Source organism: Oncorhynchus gorbuscha, linkage group LG16 (assembly GCF_021184085.1).
Source record: "Oncorhynchus gorbuscha isolate QuinsamMale2020 ecotype Even-year linkage group LG16, OgorEven_v1.0, whole genome shotgun sequence".
Classification (NCBI taxonomy): Eukaryota; Metazoa; Chordata; class Actinopteri; order Salmoniformes; family Salmonidae; genus Oncorhynchus; species Oncorhynchus gorbuscha.
In genome coordinates this window covers 23,947,298-23,959,630 of record NC_060188.1, presented here as the reverse complement: position 1 = coordinate 23,959,630, position 12,333 = coordinate 23,947,298, and positions in this window count along the sequence as shown.

Here is a 12,333-nt window from a genome sequence, read left to right as displayed (position 1 = left end):
TTTTTAATCCCAGCCCTCGTCCACGCAGGAGGCCTTTTGGTAGGCCTTCATTGTAAATAAGAATTTGTTCTTCACTGAATTGCCTAGTTAAATAAAAACATGTATAAAATGATGCACGATGCATCGCGGTGTGTCTGGACACAACCCTTAGCCGTGGTATATTGGCCATATATCACAAACCCCCGAGGTGCCTTATTGCTATTATAAACTGGTTACCAATGTAATTAGAGCAGTAAAAATACATGTTTTGTCATACCCAGGATATATGGTCTGATATACTGTTGAAGTCGGAAGTTTACACACTTATGTCAGAGTCATTAACACTAATTTTTCAACCACTTCACAAATGTCTACTTTGTGCATGACACAAGTCCTTTTTCCAAAAATAGTTTACAGACAGATTATTTTACTTATAATTCACTGTATCACAATTCCAGTTGGTCAGAAGTTTACATACGAAGTTGACAGTGCCTTTAAATAGCTTGGAAAATTCCAGAAAATTATGTCATGGCTTTAGAAGCTTCTGATAGGCTAATTGACATCATTTTAGCCAAGTGGAGGTGTACCTGTGGATGTATTTCAAGGCCTACCTTCAAACTCAGTGCCTCTTTGCTTGACATCATGGAAAAAACAAAAGAAATCAGCCAAGACCTCAGAAAAAGAATTGTAGACCTCTGGAAGTCTGGTTCATCCTTGGGAGCAATTTCCAAATGCCTGAAGGTACCACGTTCATCTGTACAAACAATAGTACGCAAGTATAAACACCATGGGACCATGCAGCCGTCACACTGCTCAAGAAGGAGACATGTTCTGTCTCCTAGAGATGAACGTACTTTGGTGCGAAAAGTGCAAATCAATCCCAGAACAACTGCAAAGGACCTTGTGAAGAAGCTGGAGGAAACAGGTACAGAAGTATCTATAGCCACAGTAAACCGAGTCCTATAGCGACATAACCTGAAAGGCCGCTCAGCAAGGAAGAAGCCACTGCTACCAAAACCGCCATTAAAAAAAGCCAGACTACAGTTTGCAACTGCACATGGGGACAAAGATTGTACTTTTTGGAGAGATGTCCTCTGGTCTGATGAAACAAATATAGAACTGTTTGGCCAAAATTACCATTGTTATGTTTGGAGGAAAAGGGGGGGGGGGGCTTTCAAGTTGAAGAACACCTGGTGCACTTCACAAAATAGATGGCATCATGAGGGAGGAAAATTATGTGGATATATTGAAGCAACATCTCAAGACATCAGTCAAGAAGTTAAAGCTTGGTTTGCAAATGGGTCTTCCAAATGGACATTGACCCCAAGCAAACTTTCAAAGTTGTGGCAAAATGGCTTTAGTACAACAAATTCAAGGTATTGGAGTGGCCATCACACAGCCCTGACCTCAACCCTATAGAAAATCTGTGGGCAGAACTGAAAAAGTGTGTGCGAGCAAGGAAGCCTACAAACCTGACTCAGTTACACCAGCTCTGTCAGGAGGAATGGGCCAAAATTCACCCAACTTATTGTGGGAAGCTTGTGGAAGGCTACCCGGAATGTTTGATACAAGTTAAACAATTTAAAGGCAATGCTACCAAATACTAATTGAGTGTATGTAAACTTCTGACCCACTGGGAATGTGATGAAAGGTGATGAAAGAAATAAAAGCTGAAATAAATCCTTCTCTCTGCTATTATTCTGACATTTCACATTCTTAAAATAAAGTGGTGATCCTTACTGACCTGAAACAGGGATTTCTTCTCTGCTTAAATGTCAGGAATTGTGAAAAACTGAGTTTAAATGTATTTGGCTAAGGCGTATGTAAACATCTGACTTCATCTGTACCACAGCTGTCAGCCAATCAGCATTCAGAGCTCAAATCTCCCAGTTTATAAATGGGCATTTTGCTATCTTTACAAACCCTGATGTAAAGATAGTCCTTCTATTCAATAGATACACAACACGACTTCTGATGCCAGCATTTGGGTTCAGCCATCCCCAAGTATAATGTCTACCAGCTGCTTTTCAGAATTGTACAGCCTTTATAAGTTACAAAAGCACGAGACATGTAAGTATTGTATGGGTCACAACAACCTCTTAAATCAATTTGAAAAGAATATGAATTTTTCAAGTAGACCTTTGACCGTATCTTTCAATTGGGGTTTTTCATGCTAAATTGTTGGAACAAAACATCTTTCTTTTAGCATAGTGCCTAACAGTGTTTTAACATTTCTACTGAATAAAAGCTCTCAACGGTTTAATTTTATTTAATTAATCAACTGCTCTCAGGCTGAATATACTCTACATGAATAAATGCCCTTCAAATTACCACTGAGTTAATATCCTTGTTGAAATCTGATTAAAATCTAAAATTGAGTTTTTAGAAGTCCGATTATCCCATGAAATCGAATTTTTAAACCTAATTATGACTTGATTTGCATGTATTTATGGCACCAATGAAATAGATAGATCATGTTAATGTATTAATTAAATCTGCTTATTTGGTTTCCTTTAGGCAACCTGTCACTTTCTTTAGGAGTGATGACTGAGTATACTTTGTTGAACACATTTCTGGCCATGCTGAAATTACCTTAATAAAGAAGAAACCTTCAATCCCAATTGTTTGTCTGTTGATGGAGAAAAATGTGAAAAGCCCCTTTTGATTTCTGCTCATTACTTGTTGATCGTGCAATTCGTTTGGTACTCAGATCACATTTTAATATTATTCCCTAAACACTGTGCTTCTGACACGTATTTAGATGCAATCCTACAATTCCTTTGCACTTGTTACTGCTGTTGCTGAAAGGGCTAGGCATAACGCCTTGTGGGTTAATTTACCTTTGTGGAGACAGCTGGTGGCTTGTATGTAAATAGTAGGCAATTAAGCTTAAAAAATAAAAAATAAGCATTTTGGAGGGACTATGAATTCCTTCAAATTCAATTATGGAAATGAGATCACCTCTTTAATCATCTGGCTTGTGAACAAACTTCCACAGCTTCAGAGGAACCGTTTGAAGTTAACTTTCTAATGTGTTTCCTTTCTTTCAGGCAGCACTAGGGATTTCCAATAAACTTTCTCATGGATTGTGGTGGAAATGTATTCCCACATGGATTGTTAATAGATGTAGCTACCTGGCTCTGTCAGCAATGGGTTAATTTGCTTTTATGCTAAAAGCCTGCATCCGGGAGATTAGGAGCCTCCTCTTTTAGCGGTTCAATTCAGGAAGTGGCTTGGGCCTGAATGTAAAGTGATGTTGTCTGCAGTCCATTTGAGTTCAGAGTTGGATGACACATGAGAAATTGGTGCTTGTCAAGTTAGGATTCGGTCATTAGAGAAGGACTAAGAAAGTTGCCAACCGAGCATTGCATGCAGATCCTGACACTTGGCTATTATTTCTTAATGGATTACCTTTGCTTAACAAAGTGTGAAACTTGTGATGTGAACACAGTAAAAACAAAAGTACATTTCCAGGAAAAAGTATGTATTTTCTAGTCACCTCATCTTACTCTGACACAGCAGAAAAACGCACACTTTGGAGCATTGATTCACAGGGCTCACATCTGTATGGCATCAAAGAAAGCGTAAGATCAAATGTGACTGCAACACAGTTGACTCAATAATCAGTTCACTGCATCAGGATGCTGCATTCACTTCTTGGAAGAAGAAATGGATGAAGTGAAATGACATTACCAACACACACCCCCTAGCTTGTTGAATAGACTTTTAGGCCATTATCCACTTATCCAATTTTATAAGCAAGCGCAAATTATGGTGGACTGGCCAAGCATTCATAACTGCGCTGACAGTTAAATGAACTTGAAATTGACATTTTACACATTTAGCACATGCTCTTATCCAGAAATCTCTTGATGTATATTTGTCTTTCTTTGTGTTATCATTGACACTTACAGTTCATAGTTTTGATGGTTCAGCTACACCATTTGGGCACGGACACACTGAGAGACTTGTCTGCAAACATCTAGGTGCAGGCCCTCCTGAAGGATGCGGGAGGGTACAATGAGGCATGCAATTGAATATGCATACCCGTTCAGGCATTAGGTTGCCAACATACGACAGTAGGTGCTTAAGTAGCTCTCTCTACACCATGAAGTCTTGAAATCAGGCAAAAGACTTCAGACAGGTGTCCAGACTTCACTCTTCAATTAGACATTTCTCTTTCTGGCGTAAATGTTCAGAATTACACCCGTCCGGGAGTACTCAGGGGTTAGCTCTCCTCATCAGCTGTCTCCCAGGCTAGTCTAAGGCAGATCAATTGAATTCCATCTTGGAGAGAGGGAGGAGATAAAGAGATGGAGGGCAGCTTCTCCTTTAATCCAGGTCGTATCTGAAACCCCAGATATGTTCTTACTGTATAAAGTACCTATACGCCACATGGACTTCCATACAGTCCCCATTAGAAGTTTCTCTTTTAATTGCATGACAGTTTGACAGAGCTATTAGGATCCTTTGCCATGGACCAATTATTCCTTTCATTTAATTAACTTGTCAAGGGACAGGTGTGTAACTGGTTTCTAGGGTTGCAGGGCTGGATCGCAGGCCTGTGGACAGTGTAAATGAGAAGTTACTGCCGGAATAGAGCGTGTGGTGAGACAGATGGTGCAAGGGCTAGTTCTGGGGCATCTTGCTTCGTTACCTGTCAGACGGGAAATGATTTGGATCCCACTACAAGGAAATCATGGGAGATGATGATTTATTCATAAAAACGGACCAAGTACATTTATTATCTGCACTTTCTAACTATCTCCTACAAATTAGCCCATGACATGTCATTTGCACATGATATAAAACGGACCACTCAGGGCAAGCACTAAAATATTTGAACAAATATATTTATTCTAACCCTGACTGATTTGTAAGTAAGTGTACAGTTGAAAATATTCCTGTTTTAAAATTCACTGATGATGGTTAAGGGAACTAGTTTTTTTCCCCAAAGAATATTATTCACAAATCACTGAAGCGTACAAATGTTCATCCCCTTCATACCTTCATGCCAAGTCTTAATTGCTATAAATGATCCCTGCATATCAAATCCAAACCCTTTTGAAGAGAAATTCCCTCACTTTGCTTCTCTGGTTATAGCTGGATGCCCTCCTGGATTACTTAGGAGCTCACAGTGTAAACTAGGGAGTATTTTGGACTACATGTAGCCATTCATCTCTAAAGATGCTGAAGGCAGAGTTTGACACACAGCACTACAGTAAGTTCCACTATATGGCCCGAGTCAGTATAGAGAAGTGTATGTTGTAACAGCCTCCCCTGTGTTTATGGAGGGGTGTTGGTTGCTAAACTGTTCTGACTGGCTATCTGGAGAACCAGAGAGCTCCCACGGTGCTCTGCTGGTCATTCCTGTTGACTCACCTTCGGTGATAGTTCTCAGGCTAGCAGCAGGAGACAATGCTTTTTGGTAAGACATCTAACATTTCTCTCAGAAGGGAAAGCAGCGGGAGGTCTACAAATGAAGGGGGAAAACGACTCTTCTTGCTGTTACACAACAGCTTTGAATTATACATGTGACCTGTTTTAAATGACACTTTTTGGTCTTGTTTAGCTGTGATTTTTTTTTTAAGGATTTGCATTTCTGAGGTACAGCACTTCACTTGAATCAGATTTGAATATTCATGTGGAATGACCAATTTTTCTTTAGAATCAGAACGTGTCAGAATGTGCCAACACCATAGGGTATGCAGTACCAGTTTGTCATCACAAACTGCATATGGCTCAATATGAAGAAGTTAAAAAAAAAAAGTTGCACATCGCTACTTTATTCACCTGATGTTTAACCAAATGGAGCATTTAATTAAGCTTAATCTGTCTTTTTGCATTGCCTCTGCAAAGAGGAAATGGGGGAACTGCAAATTACTACGTAATCTTGATGTATATTTGCCGTAAAATAAATAAAACATGCAGAGAAATTCCATTTCAAACCCGTTTTATCCTCCTGAAAATAATCAACTGGTATTTAATAAGATATTCTGAATGTGTTTATATACAGAGTGGCATAAACATGATTTGCTCAGGGATGTTTCTTGTTTTGTCTAATTGCCATAGGAACATACAAAAAAAGTCATTCGGTTTGGCTTTGAAGTTCGCTTGCTAACAATCTAAGGCATGGTCTTAATGTTTATGAAATCTTTGAAAACTTTTTCATCCCATAAAAAACATATCTGCTCCACAGCATCCAGCACCATACTGCAGCATACAGCACCATACTGCAGCATACTGCAGCATCCAGCTCCATACAGCACCATACTGCAGCATCCAGCTCCATACTGCAGCATCCAGCACCATACTGCAGCATCCAGCACCATACTGCAGCATCCAGCTCCATACTGCACCATACTGCAGCATCCAGCTCCATACTGCACCATACTGCAGCATCCAGCTCCATACAGCACCATACTGCAGCATCCAGCTCCATACTGCAACATACTGCAGCATCCAGCTCCATACTGCACCATACTGCAGCATCCAGCTCCATACTGCACCATACTTCAGCATCCAGCTCCATACTGCAGCATACAGCACCATACTGCAGCATCCAGCTCCATACTGCAGCATCCAGCTCCATACTGCACCATACTGCAGCATCCAGCACCATACTGCAGCATCCAGCTCCATACTGTACCATACTGCAGCATCCAGCACCATACTGCACCATACTGCAGCATCCAGCTCCATACTGCAGCATCCAGCTCCATACTGCAGCATCCAGCCCCATAATGCACCATACTGCAGCATCCAGCTCCATACTGCAGCATCCAGCACCATACTGCAGCATACAGCACCATACTGCAGCATCCAGCTCCATACTGCACCATACTGCAGCATCCAGCACCATACTGCAGCATCCAGCACCATATATTTTCGAATGAATTTGTTTATTGCTGCAAATCATATAGTGAGAAGAATTGGTTTAAAATGACAGGATAAATAGACACTGACTGTCTTTTCATCTTTTCAATGGAAATTTGCTAATTAGCCTTTCCATTCCAGCCATGCAGAGTTCATAGCTTTGAAGATAGTTGACGTCGAATTGTTATCTCGTGGCACTGGGAGTATAGAAATCAAGAGGCCATGGTAGGTTTATCATGTAATTGATGCCTTCAAAGCAACTCTTTCATTTACACAGCTCTGATGATATAGCAACTCTTTCATTTACACAGCTCTGATGAGTGGTCAATCCCACATCTATTTGACAAGGGACTATCTGGATCGGGGGGGTTGGGGGAATCGAACATAGGAAAAGTGTTTGACTTTTAACAAAACAAGTTGAGTAGACAAATGACCGTTTCCTTTTATCCTACATTAAAGAGAATGATGCATGCATTCACTCAGGAAAGGTTGTCTGAGATGGCACATTCTTCCATTAGGGTTAAGATGAACTATTATTGTCAGCTTAAACGTTAAGAATAATTACTAATTACATTGAACTTTAAAGTTTAAGACATGTAATCGATTGTCAAGAGAAATGAAGGGGCTGCCAAACACTCAGAAATGCCAGGAATGAGCTGGATGAGAATCAAACCAGAGTCTCTTACTCAAGGGAATCACCCTGAAGCCCTTACTGAGGAATCCAGATATCCCGCCTAAAGGCACAATCTGTTATTTCAACAGGTTGATCCTGCTGGTATATATATCATTAAGTTGCCATTGAACAGTGGGCAATCTTACAGATTGTGCCTTTAAATCACAGCTTAACAGAACACCGTTGGTGATAGTCAATGACAACTGGTAAGTCAAATGACCTTGCCTTTGCTTCGCACATGAGAGTTATAAAGTTGTGAACATTATTTACATTCAGGGCATTAACCATATTGCTGCATTATTTATGAGGCAAGTCATTCATCAATGCGCATGGATATGAACCTATGGATGATATAGAGTGATGTAAATCTGAGGTATAACGAACAAGAGGACAGTATAGGAATATGGTGGAATCATATTACACGGGCTCCGATGCCCGCCACATGTGGCAGGAACTACAGCTAATACGGGTTACAAACGAAGACCCAACTGTGATCTGTCCAACGATGCCTCTCTACCAGACGAACACTGTGCATGTTATGCATGCTTTGACAACGACAACATCGTGCTGGGTGTGAGTGCCGTCACCGACCCAGAGGGTTGGGTGATCTCGCTCTCCGAGGCCGATGTGTGAAAGGTCTTTAACCAGGTCAACAGCCGCAAGGCCGAGGGGCCCGACGGTACTCCAGGGTGCGATCTCAGAGCATCCAGAACAGCTGGCAGGCATATTCACGGTCATTTTCAACCTCTCCTTGTCCCAGACTGTAATCCCCACATGTTTAAAGATGACCGCCATCATTCCCGTGCCCATGAACTCTAAGGCTTCACGCTACAATGACTACTGCCCTGTAGCACTCACTTCAGTAATCAGGAAGTGCTTTGAGAGGCTGTTTATGGCACACATTAACTCCACCATCACAAACATCCTAGACCCACTCCAATTTGCATCCCTGCCCCAACAGATTCATAGATGACGCAATCTCAATTGCTCTCCACACTGCCCTCACCCACATGGATAAGAGGAATACCTATGTGAGAATGCTGGTCATTGACTACAGCTCTGCGTTCAACACCACTCCAAGCTCATTACCAAGCTTACGACCTAGGGTCTGAACACCTCCCTCTGCTACTGGATCCTAGACTTCCTGACAGGATGCCCCCAGGTGGTGAGGGTAGGCAACATCACCTCCACCATACTAACTCGCAACTCAGGGGCCCTACAGGGCTGTGTGCTTAGTCCCCTCCTGTACCTCCTGTACTGCCTGTTCACTCAAGACTGATCGGCCAAGCAAGACTCCAACACCATATTCAAGTTTGCTGATGACACGACGGTGGTAGGCCTGATCACTGGAGATGATGAGTCAGCCTATAGGGAGGAGGTCAGTGACCTGGCAGTGTGGTGCCAGAACAACAACCTCTCCCTCAATGTCAGTAAGACCAATTATCTGACCGTGGACTTCATCGATGTGGCCACAGTGGAGCAGGTTGAGAGCTTCAAGTTCCTCGGTGTCCAAATCACTAGACTTAAAATGGTCCAAACGCATGCGCAGTCATGAAGAAGGTGCAACAGCGCCTGTTCCTCCTCAGGAGGTTGGAAAAGTTTGGCTTGGGCTCTCAAATTCTCAAAAAGTTCTACAGCTGTACCTTTGATAGTATTTGGCTGCAACACTGCCTGATATGGCAATAGCACCGCCCTCGATTGCACGGCACTACAGAGGGTGGTGCAGACAGCCTAGTACATCACGGGGGCCGTGCTCCATGCCATCCAGGACATCTATATCAGGCAGTGTGGCAGGAAGGCCCAGGAAATCATTAAAGACTCTAACCACCAAGCCATAGACTCTATGCTTCCGCACGGCAAACGGTACCGGTGCATCTAGTCTGACACCAACAGGCTCCTGAACAGCTTCTATCCCCAAGCAGTAAGACTGATAAATAGCTAACAAAATAGCTACACAGACTATCTGAGTTAACCTTGTATCCTTTTTTTTAACCTTTTACCTTTGCACTGTCTCTATGCACACTCACAGGGCCCTCACAGGGCCCTACCCACTCACAGGGCCCTACCCACTCACAGGGCCCCCACTCACAGGGCCCTACCCACTCACAGGGCCTTACCCACTCACAGGGCCCTACCCACTCACAGGGCCCTACCCACTCACAGGGCCCTACCCACTCACAGGGCCCCACTCACAGGGCCTACCCACTCACAGGGCCCTACCCACCCACTCAGGGCCTTACCCACTCACAGGACCTTACCCACTCACAGGGCCCTACCCACTCACAGGGCCTTACCCACTCACAGGACCTCACCCACTCACAGGGCCCTACCCACTCACAGGGCCCTACCCACTCACAGGGCCCTACCCACTCACAGGGCCCTACCCACTCACAGGGCCTTACCCACTCACAGGGCCCTACCCACTCACAGGGCCCTACCCACTCAAAGGGCCTTACCCACTCACAGGGCCTTACCCACTCACAGGGCCTCACTCACAGGGCCCTACCCACTCACAGGGCCCTACCCACTCACAGGGCCTTACCCACTCACAGGACCTTACCCACTCACAGGGCCCTACCCACTCACAGGGCCTAAGACTGATAAATAGCTAACAAAATAGCTACACAGACTATCTGAGTTAACCTTGTATCCTTTTTTTTAACCTTTTACCTTTGCACTGTCTCTATGCACACTCACAGGGCCCTACCCACTCACAGGGCCCTACCCACTCACAGGGCCCTACCCACTCACAGGGCCCCCACTACCCACTCACAGGGCCCTACCCACTCACAGGGCCCACCCTCCCACTCACAGGGCCCTACCCACTCACAGGGCCCGACCCACTCACTCAGGGCCCTACCCACTCACCCCCACTCACAGGGCCCTACCCACTCACAGGGCCTTACCCACTCACAGGGCCTTACCCACTCACAGGGCCTCCCACTCACAGGGCCTTACCCACTCACAGGGCCCGACCCACTCACAGGGCCCTACCCACTCACAGGGCCCTACCCACTCACAGGGCCTTACCCACTCACAGGACCTTACCCACTCACAGGGCCCTACCCACTCACAGGGCCTTACCCACTCACAGGGCCTTACCCACTCACAGGGCCTCACTCACAGGGCCTTACCCACTCACAGGGCCATATTAAACTGACTCTACACACACACACACACACACACACACACACACACACACACACACACACACACACACACACACACACACACACACACACACACACACACACACACACACACACACACACACACACACACACACACACACACTGCTATTACTCTGTTTATCTTATATCCTTTTGGCTAGTCACCGTTCCCCTATCCATATCTACCTCCATCACTCCAGTATCCCTGCACATTGTAACTATGGTATTAGAACTGACCCTGTATGCTTATCTACTTACTTATTGTGTTCTTTATATTTCTTCTTATTTCTCATGTTTTTTTTCTAGTATTACATTGTTATTGATTATTGTGTTTTGGGGTTCGCAAGAAAGGCATTTCAATGTACTTGTCCATGTGACATTAGAACTTGAAACTAATGTTGTTAGTTATGTCACTATTAGTCTGAGTCAAGGGGTAACAATTAGTATGTATGTTCTGATGCCAGAAAGCCATCGCTTGGTTTTCCTCCATTGTGAGAGGTGTCGTTAGGTCGACTTTTTGATTAGACAAATGTTTTGGCTCCAGCGACTGACATTGAGATCGCTCCGTACTTCTCTCCATCTGGAAGGATGATCAAAGACAATCTGTTGTTCGGACTTCAATTAGACCCCACAGACTTGTTACACTCTGTGCTGTGCAATGCACACTGCTAACTGGTGGTGAGACTAAAAAGCCCCACTGTAATTCTACTGCTGTGAAACAACAAGTGAAAGCCTCTACAGGCAATGAATACCGCTGGGAATGGTGTTTGATATTCCCCTTCATTAAAGAGAAGTTTGCTGAGTCCTCGAGGGGGGAAAAGCTGCCAATACTTTCCACACAATAAATGGTTTCGACAAGCTGCCTCAAACTCTGGTGAAAAGCTCCCTAACTCTTTGGATCCAGCACCATGTCTCTCAAAGACACATGTGATGAAGAAAGTGGGCTTGGAGAATCTCTCGTTTCAGCAGTATTCTCAAAGACTGGGTTCTGAGATAGCTCTGTTTTTTTTTTAGCAATTTCTTTAATGCTGTCCTCATGTCCCAAAAGCATTTGTTATTCTAAATCTTTACAGCTGTAATTGAATGGTATTCCCTTAATGAATTTTAGCTAAAGGAAAAACATTTATCAAAAATACTTGACAGAAATAAATAATTGTTAATGCATTATTTTTAATTCAATAAACCAGTTATTATTTTGGTCTATTCTTTTTATGTTCCATTTACTTTAATGTGCAAGGTATCTCTACGATAGCCTGTTTCAATTCTGCCCTTCTCGGAACTTAATTATCTACTATATACTCTCTTTATCTTGACACAATTATCCAAATGATGTGGCAAAGTTAGATACAATAACCGTGTAATGTACATAGTTTGAACAGTTCTGGCTCAAAGATATCGCATGTCAATGTATTTAAAATTATCCTACTGAGGTGAATTCACTGAACTGGACTTTGCATATTGTACTCTTGAGAGTCTTCACAAAATGGTCTCCAAATTATGCAAAGAACACAACCATTCTTTTCTATTCTTATTCTATTCTTGCATTTGCTGTCTGCAGCAGTTTGTGGTTCTTCCTTTACCAGCCAGGGGTGCCATGGTAACAACAGCTGAGCTGACAGTCAGATGACTTGGGAA